Source organism: Musca autumnalis, unplaced genomic scaffold (assembly GCF_047663935.1).
Source record: "Musca autumnalis isolate F117 unplaced genomic scaffold, ASM4766393v1 scaffold_6, whole genome shotgun sequence".
Classification (NCBI taxonomy): Eukaryota; Metazoa; Arthropoda; class Insecta; order Diptera; family Muscidae; genus Musca; species Musca autumnalis.
Window position 1 is genome coordinate 2,251,418 of NW_027412199.1, and position 17,440 is coordinate 2,268,857.

Below are 17,440 nucleotides of genomic sequence, written 5' to 3' on the forward strand. Positions count from 1 at the left end.
AAACGAATTTCTTATACATCGAGGGTTCCCAACGAAAGTCATTTTCCCCACATTTATTTACAATTTTTAAATCGAAATGGAAAATTTACAAGGCGAGTTTATTTTTGACTCGGATGATCTGATAATGTTCACGTCATCCCTTGATAAAATTCCCATTTCAGATCATACCAATTCTTCATTAGATGTTGTTCTGCAAGATCTCAATGAAAGATGGACAAATCTTCAAAAATCGTATAGGAAAGTTTTCACAAATAACAGGGAAGATATTGATGATACATTCAAAGAATCCGCACAAGAAAAATATGCCACATGCACTAAGAGTTTTCACCTATGCAAAGCTAAACTTCTTGATGCTCAAAAGGCATAAGTTGCTCCTCCCGAGAATAAGTCTATCTCCAAAAATCCCGAACATGAGAAAAATTTCGCTTCTATTAAAGTACCACCCTGTGATACCGAAATATTTCAAGGCGGATATGAGGAATGGCCCTCATTCCGAGATATGTTCACAGCGGTATATATTGAACATCCAAAACTATCCTCGGTACAGAAACTTTATCATCTCCGTCTTATAGTTAAAGGCCAAGCAGCGGGGATAGTTAGAAAATACAAATTGTGTGGTGAAAACTTTAATTTAGCGTGGGAAGCGCTAACAGCTCGCTACGAAAATAAAAGAATTTTGGTAGACAACCAACTTCGGACCCTCTTCAGCTTGAAAGCAATTAATTCTGAGAGCAGCGAATCTTTACAAAAAATACAAACAACAATTAACGATTGTTTAGCAGCTCTTCAATCGAAAAATATTTGCACTACAGATTGGGAACCCATTCTTGTTTACTTGTGCTCCACCAGACTTCCCCATGAAACCCTATGCCTTAAAACATATAGAGATCTTCCCAAGTGGGAAGAAATGAATGAATTTTTAACAAACAGGTATGAAGTTGTCGAGAGGCTTGACAGTATTCAAGGTTCAAGACTCGTTTCTAAGAAAGTGATGACCATGCCTTAAAAAACTGTACAAAATTTCTCGAAATGAATCCCGCACAAAGAAATCAATATATGTCTCAATTGCCTATCATATAAACATATAAGGAAAGATTGCAAGAGTAAGTTTGTTTGCATGGAATGCAAAAGAAACCACCATACCTTGTTACACTTTCCTCGAGAAAAGTATCAAAATTCAACTGTGAATTCTAATTTTGCCAGCGCGATGGTGGAACAAGATGAAGTTGAAGACACGTCCCAAATCACTTCTCATGTTCAAAGTTCATCACCCCTGGTCATGTCGATCTAATACTGGGAAGTAATGTAATTCCTAGACTGTTATTAGATGGTGTTATGAACATCGCCTCTTCGTTGGTCGCTCAAGCTACAATATTCGGTTGGGTAATTAGTGGCCCAGTTCCAACACAAACCGTATCCTCTTTCTCTATCGAAACTTCTGAGAATTCTGAAGCGTCCCTCTCTCATCAACTTAAAAAATTTTGGGAGCAAGAAGAAATCCCAGAAAAGAAACCAATGTCTGCTAGCGATCAATATTGTGAATCCCTATTCCTAAAAACCACCTCCCGAGATGCCACGGGTCGTTATGTCGTTCGGCTACCTTTTAAAGAGAATTATAAGGTCGATTCCCCCATCTCCCCATCTAGAACTCAGGCTTTAATTCAATACATTCGAATGGAACAATCTTTAAAAAACAAATCAGATATTGCATGCACTTATAACGATGTCCTAAAGGAATACTTATCGCTTGACCATATGCAACTCACAAACCCTGAAGAAACTTTAAATTCAGGTCATTGCGTTGGCGTTTCTACAAATATGTATTTAATGGGGATATCGAGAAGATGTATAGACACATACTCGTTCATCCCGACGATTCTAATTTTCAAAGAATTCTCTGGCGTCCCACTCCTACTTCCCCCATAAAAGATTATGCGTTAAAAACCGTAACATTTGGAGTAAATTGCGCTCCTTACCTTGCTATGTGAACTTTACTTCAATTGGCCCAAGACTCCATGGAATTGTATCCCCAAGCTACCCAAATTTTTAAAAAGAAAATGTACGTCGATGACGTTCTCTCTGGAGCTCATAATCCAGAAGCTGCGATTGATTCTCTATCTCAACTAATTGCAATGTTAAAATCTGCAGGGTTTCCTTTGAAAAAAATTACCTCTAACTACCCCGAAATTCTTAATTCAGTCCCCACAGAAAATATTTTGGATTCCAAATTCTTAAAGTTTTATGAAACTAGCGGCACCAAAACATTGGGTGTTCAATGGAATGCCATGCATGATATTTTCTCCTACAAAGTAGATGCCCCATCTCCAACTACCACAATCACGAAAAGGCTAATCTTATCCATTGTCTCGAAAATTTTTGATCCAGCTGGTTGGATCTCGCCTATCACAATAGTGGCAAAAATCATGCTACAACAATTGTGGATAGAAGGAACACAATGGGATGAGAACGTTAAGTCAGTTACGTTGGAGTGGAACCAATTTTCTGCGTCCCTAGCAGAAATTTCTCAGTTCCAAATCCCTCGTTGGATAAATTTCTCCCCCTCGTGCGATTCTCAGATACACGGATTTTGCGATGCCTCTGAAAAGGCTTACTGTGCATTTGTCTATCTGAGGGTAAGTCTAGGCAATTCCGTTTATACCCAACTACTAGTATCCAAAACTAAAGTAGCTCCAATCGATCCTATAAGCCTACCCCTCCTGGAGCTCTGCGCAGCCGTACTACTTTCGCAATTGATTAAGCATATGACTGCTAGTTTGCCGTTGCATAATTATGAAGTTTTTCTCTGGAGCGATTCATCTATTACGCTAAGCTGGTTAGACAAACCACCACACACTTGGAAAACATATGTAGCTAATAGGGTTGCAAAAATAATTCGTAATGTTGGTAACACTCCCTGGCGCCATGTGCGGTCACACGATAACCCAGCAGATCTGGGATCTCGCGGATGTACCCCATCCGAACTCATACACAATTACCTATGGTGGCATGGTCCGCAATGGCTGCAAAGTTCCCCCGAAGATTGGCCCAATCCAATTGAAGTCAACGAAAATCCACCAGAAGCACGCAAAATAGAAGTATTTCACAATACAGCATATGACGAAGATATACTTAAACGTTTCTCTCGATGCGATAAGGGTATTAGAGTTATTGCGTATATATTTAGATTCTAACAATCCACTCGAAAAATGTGTACTTACTCCTCTCGCACAATATCTCGTGATGAATTCATTGAAATAAAATATTTAACAATTCAATTAACACAAAAATTGCATTATAATAAGGAATACTCAGGACTTACACAATCTCATACAGTTCACAAGAAAAGTTCACTGTTTCCCTTAAACCCATTCATTGACAATCGAGGCATTATACGACCAAATGGAAGAATCACCAACTCAAACCTATCATACAACGAACGTCATCCCATAATAAAACATAAAGACTCTGAATATTGCCAATTGTATCTTACCTTTATTCACAACTTTTTACTTCACGCTGAAAACAGTTTGATGCTCAGAACAATTCGCGAAGAATACTATATCTCCCGATTGCGATCATCAATAAAAAAAATGTATTAGAAATTGCAAAGCGTGTACCATATACAAGCATAGATTACAATCTCAAATTATGGCGGCTCTTCCCTCAGAGCGCAGTACATTTTCTCTTCCTTTTTCATTTACCGGATTAGACTTCGCTGGTCCATTTTCTACCAAGACATCAAATGTGAGACAAGCCGTATATCAGAAAAGTTATGTCTGCGTATTTGTTTGCTTCAGCACGAAGGCAATTCACTTGGAACTTTGTTCAAGTCTCTCTTCCGAGTCATTCTTATCAGCATTTGTTCGCTTCGTTGTGCGCCGAGGGTTACCTCTAAAGGTAATGTCAGATAATGGCACGAACTTCATCGGAGCAGACAGAAAATTACGATACGAGTTCGCACAATTTCTAAATAATTCTGCCGAAGATGTAATTAAAAAGTATACTCCCCAAGGACTTCAGTGGTCGTTTATCCCACCAAACGCACCACACATGGGAGGTCTGTGGGAAGCAGGCGTCAAATCCTTTAAAAAAGTTGCTCAAAACCATAGATATACATTTGAAGAATTTTATACTTTACTCACACGCATTGAAGCAGTTCTTAATTCACGCCCTTTATCACCAATGACAGACGATGCTCACGACTTATTAGCTCTTACACCAGTACATTTTTTAAGAGGAGCACCACTCGTGGCTTTACCCGAAACATTTTCCGATGATTTAACTCTATGCGATAGATATGAAAAACTTAAAACCCAACAGCACCAATTTGCTCGTCGATGGAAAGATGAGTACATCAACGAGTTACAGCGTAGATACAAATGGCAATCCCCCATGGAAAATGTCAAACAAGATCAACTAGTAGTTGTAAAGGACGATCAGTTACCACCTTGCGAGTGGAAACTAGGTCGCATAAAAAAGGTATATCATGGAGTTGACGGCTTGGTGAGAGTTGCAGATATTCGAACTGCAACAGGTGTTGTAACCAGAGACATTACAAGATTATGCCCTCTCTTCTCTGATCACAATCAGCACTAATCAAACATTAATTCTCATGTTTCAGAAATGATTTCCATTTCAAAATTTTCACGCATATCTTTCTATACACTCTCTTACACTCACTTCCGTGATATTTTGTCGTACCACAGCATTAACTAATTAATTTCGTTTATTTAACAGGCCGCCACGTAATCCAAGAGTACATAAATGCCTCATTTGCGAACGTTATCATTGCTTGCGTTTTTGTAGACAATTCCTTGAAATGGACATAGGGAAAAGAAGAAGAGAAGTACGTCGCTTAGGTTATTGCTTCAACTGCCTCGCTCGGTCAAATAAAACATATGAGTGCACTTCCGAAGATGCGTGTGCAAATGCGGATCCGAACATCATACTTTGCTTCATCTTCATCCGACGGAATCATTTACATATGCGCAAATTCAGCAAAGTCAAAGAAGCGTGAGTGAAAGGTCAGGTACAAGTCGACGTGAGGATAATAGGGTGACGACTTCGCCAAGACGACAACAAGCTCGACAAGTCATAGAAAGAACACGAAGGCCAGAACCGAGGGAAGATTTATCAATAGTGGTACAGCGTTCCAATACAATGCTCAAGCAGCGTAGGCTTCTTCAGCAGGCAATAATGGCCTTGAAACGTTTAAACGGAACACTCGAAGATTGACTATCGTCAAGAGGCGGGAGGATGTAGAGAGCAGCTTACCTTTAAATCGAATAATATGTATTTTCGCATTAGTTTTAAATAACTATATTTAATTATATATCTTTTCTGAATTGCTAATCATTTGTTCTTGAATTTCATTGCATATCAATTGTTTTTCCATTAGCATAATCACCATGTAATTAAATGAATACAACTATGAAATAATTTGCCACTATTTAGTAAATTTAAGTGGCAACATTGTATACGATTTTTATCCGTGCTTTTGTTGTTCCTTTTCTGATTAGGCTGCCATTAGTCAGCATGAGGTTTCTTCTTCCTTTTCTGGTTTTGTCATCCTCACGAACAACAGCACGGATCACACCATTGAATACTCAATTATAATATTTGAATAAAACAATGCAAGTTGAATTTCCGAACTCTGGTCCCTTTTTATAACTACAGAAGCAAAAGGAACCGTAAGTAAATAATCTTCTCCCGGACCTAAGTCCTTTCGAAATTCCAAACGAACCTTAGTTCATCCCATCGGAACCTAAGTTCCTATAAGCGTATAATATATTGTACTTTCCAAGCGTACAATTATATTCCCATAATGTTATAAGAACTGTAACATTATTCAGTTCATATTCAGAAATAGAACGAAAAGAAAAAGCATCTGCATCCTCAACAAAACTATCAAAATCGAAAGAAACATTATCTAAGGGACACATATTACTCAAAAAGTTATTTGGTATCGTCTCAACTTCACTTTCTTCAATTTCAACATTTTCACGATCAATGCGACCTAATTGCCGATTTTTTTCCACATTTGAGTGCCATTGACATCGGCAAAGTATGATTTGCCAAATTGAAAACGTATTTTCGTAATTATTGACTCGGTCTTATTTCTTAAACGCTTATAAAACTTCCAGTTTTCACTGTTTGGATTTCTAATAAAGGCAGAATAGGCTCTATCCCTCTCCTTCCTAGCTTGTTTAATTTCTCTCGAATTCATCCACGAATGATCCATAGAGTTTGCTCTTACTTTTGCTATTGCAACATTAGAGTGGAGTAGATTGATAAAGTTATTTAATATTGATAATTTGGAATCAACATCATAAACACGATATACAGAACTTAAATCAAACTCATTAATAAGTTGAGAATAATCATTGATTCTGAATTTGTTATAATCTTTAAAATCAATCCACCTTTGCCTTAGTTGGGTTTCGAACTTAATAGAAATTAATATACGACTGTGATTAGAAGAGAAAAACGGATATTGAATCTGGCTTTTGTGAGCTACATAAGACGGCTGACTTGTGAGAAACAGCTCTAACAATGAAGTGCTGTTTGTGGATGTGCTGTCTGTCAATAAGTGAGCGGAAATTAAACGATTTTACAGTATCAAAAAGGTTATAATTAAAGTCACCCATTACAACTATATTTGAGTATTTATCGAAGATACCTGAATGAAGAATCTCAAAGACATCAACTGAACCACTTGGCAAATAAACCACACCAACTATAAATGAAGAGTTTACACCGAAATTTTCCACAAACAATGATTCACAAATACCATAACACATGTCCCTAAAAATAACTTTGAAACGTAAATTTTTTGATATGTATAAACATACACCACCTCCTCTGTTTGAACAGCGATCATTTCTGATCAGGGTATAATCTGATAGGTCTAAGGAAGTGGAATAAATATTGGGGTTGAACCAGGTCTCAGAAATTCCCACAATATCCAAACCGCAATCACCACAAATGTGCTTAAATTCTTCTTACTTAGCATTAGAGTTAGAAGGACACAAGCTTTGAGCGTTTATATGTCCTATATTAAGGTTATTAGAAAAAGAAGATGTAATGTTTTTCAATATACACTAATACCTCGATTTGCGTTAACAAAAAAAAAAAAAAAAAAAAAAATAATAGATTTTGTTCCGATTTGCGTTACAGATTCGAATTGCGTTATAAAAAAAATAATATATTCGGCTTTGAATACCGTTAAGAGGACATTCATGGATTCTTAACGTCACACGATAAAACAATAAGAAAAGATTTTTTATTTTACATTGACTCGGAAAATGCATTAGACCATCACCAGCGTCAAATTACCGCAGAAAAATATTTCTAAAATTCACTCAAATATCAGAAGATAAGCAGCTTATAACTAAATCAACTGAAATGTTTGTGGGCAACGATTCAGGAAATAGTGGCGGTAATCGGAAATAGCCTATTGGAGATGCAAATAATTTTTATAAAGAAACTAGCAAAATGCCCGCTACTTCGTATGCGGAAAGGGAATAATATATAAATAAACTAAATATCACTAAATTTCTTGGATGTTCTTTTAAGAGGTTTGTCCAATATCGTTGCTTACTCTTATTCTATAATGTTATTAAAAAGTGTTCACCACGCTCATTAAGAAGTATATTATCTTTTTCAGAGATTTCATTTAAGTACTGTTCGTATACCTTTAATTCGAATTTCCAAAAAAAGAAGATCGTAAACATCAATAGCGACGCACATTTTAAATTTCAGTCCACGTTATATTAGAACGGTATGGGTACTTCGAAGATTTTATCCACATTTTCCAACCGATGTATCTGTAATTTCGGCATTTGTGATATCAAAGTGTAGAAATATACCCATATCTCAATCTTACGCTTTAAAAGTAATCTAATTCCAATTTGCAGGTTTCCAGCTCTATTCGTTCACCTAAATCCAAATTGTACCAAATTTAGTACCATTTAGTACTTTCCGTACACATAAGTCCGATTTTCCAAAGTTGTCTCCATCGCTCAATCATAAACTTTAACAGTAATATTAATTCTAAATCTTAGCACCCCAGCTCTATCCGTTCACCCAGAACCAAATTGTACCAATTTTAGTACCTTTTAAGTACGAATTTTCAAACACACCTCATTATCTCAATCCTACACTCCAACAGTAATCTTAATTCTAAATTTCCAGCTCTATCCCTTCACCCAAATTCAAATTGTACCAAATTTAGTACCATTTAGTACTTTTCGCACACATAAATCGATATTAAAGAAACTATATCAATCCTACACTCCTCAGTAATCGTAATTCTAAATTTCAGGATCCCAGCTCTATCCGTTAACCCAAATTCAAATTAGTACAATTCAGTACATTTCGTACACTACCTCAATCCTATACTCCAACAGTAATCTTATTTCATAATTTTAGAATTCCATCTCTATGCGTTCATTCAAATCCAAATAGTACCAAATTTAGTACCTTTTAAGTACGAATTTCTAAAAATACCTACGTATTTCAATCCTACACTTTAACAGTAGTCATTATTCCAATTTTCAAGTTTCCAGCTCTATCCGTGTACCCAAATCCAAATTGTACCAAATTTTTTACACTGTAGGTCTTTTAGTACACATAAGTACGAATTTCCACAGTTACCTCAAAATCTCAATCCTACATTTCACACAATCATCCTAATTCTAAATTTCAGGTGTGTAGCTCTATCCGTTTACCCAACTCCTAAATGTACCAAATTTCGTACAATTTGGTCATTTTCGTACACATAAGTACCAATTACCAAAGCTACCTATATATCTCAATCCTACACTTCAACAGTAATCCTAATTCCAAATTTCAGGTTTCCAGCTTTATCCGTTCACCCAAATCCAAATTGTACTCCAGACACGTAAATCTGGATCGGTTGGTTTTTACTGCTTACATTACGTTAATAATACTATACAATTGCGACATCTGTTGAAACGGAAGAAAAACTTCTAATGTGGTTTTATAATTTAGTGGTGTACGATAAAATGATACGATAAAACCTGCGCCTAGAAGTAAACTACAAAATTTGAAATTATTTGTGATAATTTACGGTATATAATATTTTAAGGTATATAATAGCAAAATATAAGGGTTTTTGTTGTTGATATTTTTTGTGGTTCCAGGGCGAATTTTCTAAAACCCTGCCTTATCTCGCACATTTGCACCAACAGTGGCCTACTGGTAAAATTTCAAGCTCATAGCTTTAGCCGTTTTGGCTGGGCGTTGATGATGAGTCAGTCAGTCACTTATCACCAAGCTCAAATATATAATAGATATATATATATATATATATATATATATATATATATATATATATATACTGTTGGTGCAAATGTGCGAGATAAGGCCCAGCCAAAACGGCTAAAGCTATGAGCTTGAAATTTTACCAGTAGGTCACTGTTGGTGCAAATGTGTAGTATCATTATGAATTTAATCATATACAAAATATAGATCCATTTTTTAGAAAACTGTATTAATTAATTTCGAAGTCGAGTAGTTTGAGGGTACACAAACCTGTAGTGGGATTCTGTAACTCATTTTTGCTGTTACCGGCAAAAATCGGAAAAATTAAATAGCAAAATTATGACTAAAAACATAAAGAAAAGTTGACATCACTGTTTGTGTCGCTACAGGCTAGCGACTACTTTTTATTCCTCGTTAACTTACCGAAAAAAATCGTTAATTATCAAAATTATAAGCATTCTAATTTTACCGACAATTATCGATAACAGCAAAAATGAGTTACAGAATCCTACTAATGAACGTAAAAACCGTTTTGTGCGACATCTTTTAGAATAATTGATGCGCCCTATTGTATACTACAATAATTGCAAAATTTTTAGAAATTTCACCATTACATAACGTTAACATAGATTCACCACAACACAAAAGAAAAAATCACATTTTTTTTTATTAAAACACCAACATCCCCAGCTTTATATATCACCGTGGGTCATCTTGTAAAACAAATAAAAATCAAACACTTCATACAGCACGGAAACAATTTTCTACACCGAAAGGCGTTTGGTAGTAATTCGAACGAATTTGATTTCGGATCTTCTTAGAAATCAAATATATTATAGTCATTCATTAACCATCATTTAAAACACAAATTTGTTTTTCACTGAACACTAATTTTAAATGTAAGTTATATGCATAGGTAAGGGTACTTTACACGATATGAAAAAATACATTTCGAAATGTCATATTTTATTGGTATTTTTCCCATTGATCTTTATTAAGTTTCGAATATTAGTGGAGGATCTTTTTCCAGTTTTTTTCCTCAGATGAATCCATAAAGATTTTGTAAATAAGATTTACGTCTAGAATGTCTTGTCTTGGTAGATTTTATATTGTATTTACTTTTTTGATTTTCAGGTTCCAAAAAACACAATTTTGGCGTTGTCGTTAAATAAGTTGTAGAAGATATTCAAATAACCCTCAGAAAACTTATTTTACCCAAAAGCCATTGCTTCATATACAACCCTTTGCCATAGACAAATTAAATGTACATATAGACAAAGGAATGCTCTAAACAATGTTCTTAACATCGAGTTTGTTTGTCAATTAAAACTACAATAAATACAACTCTATAAAGTTAGTTTTTGACGGAATCTATATCCTCGGATAAAAATGTAAAAGAAAATATTTTGTTGTAATTCAATTGTTTGAATAACAACAAAATATTTTAAAGTGGATATGAAATTGATTAGTTGCGGGCGAAGGGTAGGGAATACTATAGTTTCAGTTGTCACCAAACAACTCCATCAGTTCCCTTTTTTCGCCGACTCTGTATCGATAAACAGGTCAATAAAGCCATCTAGCAAATTAAATAAAATGAGAAATTTGCTGTATGGCCCTAAAGCTGTTTTCCCTACAATTTGAGTCGAACTAAAGAATTTCATATTCACCACTGTTTTTATGTCGTCTTTGCTTCGCCAAGAATACGAACATAGGGATGTTGCTTCAATAAGCGGGGGTAAAAACAACAAGAAAGTTGTTTTTGCATTACGCATTGGTCAACAAGGCCGTGCTGATGCCTATTATTGTTGTTGGCGTTTTTTATTGTTGGACTGCAAAATTTTACATCTTTGTGTTTATTTCAGCTTTAGTCCATATTTTGTTGTAATTCAATTGTTTGAATAACAACAAAATATTTTAAAGTGGATATGAAATTGATTAGTTGCGGGCGAAGGGTAGGGAATACTATAGTTTCAGTTGTCACCAAACAACTTCATCAGTTCCCTTTTTTCGCCGACTCTGTATCGATAAACAGGTCAATAAAGCCATCTAGCAAATTAAATAAAATGAGAAATTTGCTGTATGGCCCTAAAGCTGTTTACCCTAAAATTTGAGTCGAACTAAAGAATTTCATATCCACCACTGTTTTTATGTCGTCTTTGCCTCGCAAAGAATACGAACATAGGGATGTTGCTTCAATAAACGGGGGTAAAAACAACAAGAAAGTTGTTTTTGCATTACGCATTGGTCAACAAGGCCGTGCTGATGCCTATTATTGTTGTTGGCGTTTCTTATTGTTGGACTGCAGAATTTTACATCTTTGTGTTTATTTCAGATTTAGTCCATATTTTGTTGTAATTCAATTGTTTGAATAACAACAAAATATTTTAAAGTGGATATGAAATTGATTAGTTGCGGGCGAAGGGTAGGGAATACTATAGTTTCAGTTGTCACCAAACAACTTCATCAGTTCCCTTTTTTCGCCGACTCTGCATCGATAAACAGGTCAATAAAGCCATCTTGCAAATTATATAAAATGAGAAATTTGCTGTATGGCCCTAAAGCTGTTTACCCCACAATTTGAGTCGAACTAAAGAATTTCATCGATACAGAGTCGGCGAAAAAAGGGAACTGATGAAGTTGTTTGGTGACAACTGAAACTATAGTATTCCCTACCCTTCGCCCGCAACTAATCAATTTCATATCCACTTTAAAATATTTTGTTGTTATTCAAACAATTGAATTACAACAAAATATGAACTAAGGCTGAAATAAACACAAAAATGTAAAATTCTGCAGTCCAACAATAAAAAACGCCAACAACAATAATAGGCATCAACACGGCCTTGTTGACCAATGCGTAATGCAAAAACAACTTTCTTGTTGTTTTTACCCCCGCTTATTGAAGCAACATCCCTATGTTCGTATTCTTTGCGAAGCAAAGACGACATAAAAACAGTGGTGGATATAAAATTCTTTAGTTCGACTCAAATTGTAGGGTAAACAGCTTTAGGGCCATACAGCAAATTTCTCATTTTATTTAATTTGCTAGATGGCTTTATTGACCTGTTTATCGATACAGAGTCGCGAAAAAAGGGAACTGATGAAGTTGTTTGGTGACAACTGAAACTATAGTATTCCCTACCCTTCGCCCGCAACTAATCAATTTCATATCCACTTTAAAATATTTTGTTGTTATTCAAACAATTGAATTACAACAAAATATGGACTAAAGCTGAAATAAACACAAAGATGTAAAATTCTGCAGTCCAACAATAAAAAACGCCAACAACAATAATAGGCATCAGCACGGCCTTGTTGACCAATGCGTAATGCAAAAACAAATTTCTTGTTGTTTTTACCCCCGCTTATTGAAGCGACATCCCTATGTTCGTATTCTTTGCGAAGCAAAGACGACATAAAAACAGTGGTGGATATGAAATTCTTTAGATCGACTCAAATTGTAGGGTAAACAGCTTTAGGGCCATACAGCAAATTTCTCATTTTATTTAATTTGCTAGATGGCTTTATTGACCTGTTTATCGATACAGAGTCGGCGAAAAAAGGGAACTGATGAAGTTATTTGGTGACAACTGAAACTATAGTATTCCCTACCCTTCGCCCGCAACTAATCAATTTCATATCCACTTTAAAATATTTTGTTGTTATTCAAACAATTGAATTACAACAAAATATGAACTAAAGCTGAAATAAACACAAAGATGTAAAATTCTGCAGTCCAACAATAAAAAAGCCAACAACAGTAAAAGAAAATCTTAAAATTTTTCTCAAAAATCGCCTTCGAAAAATATTCAGTATTTTGGTTTGAGTCTGTTGGCAGCAAACAGCATGAGTAATCTTTTGTCTATACAATTCGTTTGTCTATGCCAGTACCATAACTTACAGTTCCCCGAAGTTTTCAGTATGTATTACATTTTTATTTTCCAGGGTTGTAAGATGGTTGCGCCATACTTTTTGGGTCCCCTCGTAATAATACAACATAATGTTCGTCTCATTAGAAAATATAACGTCATCAAAGTACTTTAAAGGGCTTGAAATCTTCTCTGTAGAAAATTCGTTTCCCTATGTTTTACGGGGAGAGCAGTGGTTTTTTCTATCCCTTCGTGATAGAAAATATAACGTCATCAAAGTACTTTAAAGGGCTTGAAATCTTCTCTGTAGAAAATTCGTTTCCCTATATTTTACGGGGAGAGCAGTGGTTTTTCCTATCCCTTCGTGATAATGCTTTTCTGACTTTTTCACGTAACGCACATATTCCAAAATCGTTTTCAATTACAAAACCAAAATTTGATTCTGGTTTGTGGTCTATTATTGATTTCCTAAATTATTTGGTGACGAAAAGTTATAGACTCTACATTTCTATATACCAAGAAAGCCATAAAAATTCTTAATTGCAAACAAATCGTGGGAATATTCACAATTTTATTGCACTTTAACTGATTTGCAAACATTTAGACCAAGGCCAAGAAATCAAGTACATACAGTTTTTGCTGTTGTTATTTCTGGCCGATTTCTGATTTTATTGCCTTAATGATATTTTAATCAGTAAAAAAACTTAACATTATTGAACTAAATTTTGTTTTAATCTTAAAATTAAAAATTAAATTTTCCAAATTCGTTGGTAATAATTTTTCATTTAATAAAGAAAATCTGTTTTGCGACATTTGTTAAGTGAAAACAAAATTACTCTAGACACGTAAATCTGGATCGGTTGGTTTTTACTGCTTACATTACGTTAATAATGCTATACAATTGCGACATCTGTTGAAACGGAAGAAAAACTTCTAATGTGGTTTTATAATTTAGTGGTTTACGATAAAATGATACGATAAAACTTACGCCTAGAAGTGAACTACAAAATTTGAAATTATTTGTGATAATTTACGGTATATAATATTTTGGGGTATATAATTTTACGGTATATAATAGCAAAATATAAGGTTTTTTGTTGTTGATCTCCCACATTTGCACCAACAGTGACCTACTGGTAAAATTTCAAGCTCATAGCTTTAGCCGTTTTGGCTGGGCGTTGATGATGAGTCAGTCAGTCACTTATCACCAAGCTCAAATATATAATAGATATATATATATATATATATATATATATATATATATATATATATACTGTTGGTGCAAATGTGCGAGATAAGGCCCACACATATTTGAGCTTGATATAATAGATATATATATATATATATATATATATATATATATATATATATATATATACCCAGCAAAATGTTCGATGCCAAAGATGACATTCAATCATGGGTGCAAGTGATCTAGCATGTCATCTTTTTAGCATCTTCATCGATGAATTTTATATGAGCGTGGACCCCAAAAGATGACGTTCTTTTCTGGATCCTAAGCATGTCATTTTAACCAATGCGTTGACATGTCATTTTCACCAACCCCTTGGCATGAAATTTTCATGTCTTGTTTGGAAAATGCAAATGCTGTATTGAAATATGGTTTTCATGAAAAACAAAACTCTTTATTAATTCAAACGAATTCATGAAATAGCTACAATTAATTTATCAGTTTAGTTTTTCAAAAGTTTACATCCAAAATTGCAATGTAATCGCCACCGCTGCAACGCAAAAGATTACTTCCTCCGTTCTCCGCAACTGATATTCTTTCATCTTACAAAAGGTTTTTTCAATTATCTTCCCATCACCAGTTCAGATTTCAACATGGACTCCAAATGCACTCCTTTAAGTATTTTTATTTCGTAAATTACTTTTATTTTATAACAACATTTTGGTAATTTATACTCTTTTGTTTAGTGACGGAAATATGTAGGGATCTACAACCCGGCTTGCTTTAGGGATCTCTAAGAACAAAATGTAACGAACGGGGAGGAGAGACTTTTTATGGAAAATACCATTTATGCTTAATTAATTTATTTTTAATTGTTTCTTTCCAAAAGTAGTTTCTTCTTTATTTTCAGATTCTTGTTCCTTTTCGTTTCGGACTTTTTTTTTCAAATTCCAAGAAGCGAGATTTGATTGATTTCATTCTATGTCAGATTTAGAACAGACAAGGGAACTTTTAAAATAGCAATGTGTGCAGTCCGATTCTATTTTTAGCTCGATGGTTGGGACTTCATATAATACCAATTGTTTAGAAGTTTTAGTTGTTTGATATGCAGGAAATGTAATGCCTGATTTAGACTATGCTGGATTTAGCAAATCCAGTGGATTTAAGTTGCCATTTTCATACAACATGTGTCAAATAAAGCCAGATAATTGCTAAATCCAGCGTAGTCTAAATGAACATTAAGACAACATCACGACGACAGTTCTAACAACTTTGGTCTGTTCCAGAAACTGCAAGAATCTACTTATTTTTACTACGATAACAATTTTTCCTTTATGTTATCGGAAAAAAATAGTAAAAATTAGTAGATTTTTGCAGGTGTGTAAATAAAAACACAAACATCATCTCTATTGGATCGATGGAATGGGTACAAATGCTGATGAAAAGATCGGATCTTTCACGACTTCCTTTGCATTGGTTCAAATCCTAATGAAAAGATCGGATCTTTCACGACTTCCTTTGAACCAATGCAAAAGATGACATGAAATCACGTCATCGCAAAGAACCCCTTCCGTCAAATTTTGCTGGGTATATATATATATATATATATATATATATATACTGTTGGTGCAAATGTGCGAGATAAGATAAGATATATATATATATATACTAGCAAAATGCCCGCTACTTCGTATGCGGAAAGCATATAAAAAACAAATAAACAATATATAATATGGAAATGACAAACACTGAAAATTTGGTCGCACTAATACCAATTTTAATCAATATTTATTTTTATCTTAGTACTGTACGTACCCTTTTTTCGATTTTCGAAAAGATCGATTTCGAAAAGATCGATTTTCAAAAAGATCAGCCGTATCTCACCCTTACACATTAACAGCGAGATCAACGTTGCACACCAATACACACCCTAACTCCAAAAAATAAAAATTCCAGCACTGTCCCTACACCCAAAAACAAATTGAGTACCATTAAATAATTTTCGTATACTTATGGTACGTATTTCGACGATATATCTCATCCATACACCGACATTAATACAAAATAATTACAGTAAATTCCATAATAATTACAGTATTTCCAAATCTCAAGATTCCAGCTGTATCCGTTCGTCCAATTCCAAATTGTACCAAACTTAGTATCAAGTCAAACTCTTCGTATCCATAAGTAAGATTTTCCAAAACTACCTCAATCCATCACTTTAGTAGTAATCTTACTTCCAAATTTCAGGATTCAAACTCTATCCGTTAAACCAAATTAAAATTGTACAAAATTTAGAACAATTTAGAATTTTCGTACCAATTTTCAAAACTTCCTCAACGCAACAGGGCTACAATAATCACACTTTCAAATTGCAGGATTCCACCGCTATCCGTTCACCTACATACAAATTGTATTAAATTTAGTACCATAAGTTTGCTTTTTCAAAACAACCTGAATCCTACTCTTCGACTGTAATCGTAATTCCAAATTTCAGGATTCCAGCTCTATTAATTCACCAGAATCCAAATTGTATCAAATTTAGTACCATTTCATTCCCAAACAAAATTTTCAGGATTCCAGGTCTACACGTTCACCCAAATCTATATTGTACCATATTTAGTACTTCTCGTATCCATACGTACGACTTTTCAAAATTTCCTCAATACTACACTCCTACAGTAATCTTAATTCCAACACTATCCGTTTACTAAAATTCAAATTGTACCAAATTTAGTGGTTTTCGTACCAATAAGTACGAATTTCCAAACTACCTAAATTCTACTGTCCGGCAGTAATCTTAGTTCCGTTCATCCAAATCCAAATTGTACCAAATTTAGTACCATTTAGTACTTTTCGTACCCAAAGGTACGAATTTCCAAAACTATCTCAATCCTACACCCCTACAGTAATCTTAATTCAAAACTTTAGGATTCCATCTCTATCCGTTCACCCAAATCCAAATTTATTACTGCTCGTAATCATAAAAACGAACTTCCAAAACCATATCCTTATTTCAACGCCATTTCCCAACCTTGATTCCCATACCAAATTTGAAGATTCTTGCTTTATCCATTAAAAATATGCAATTGGTACC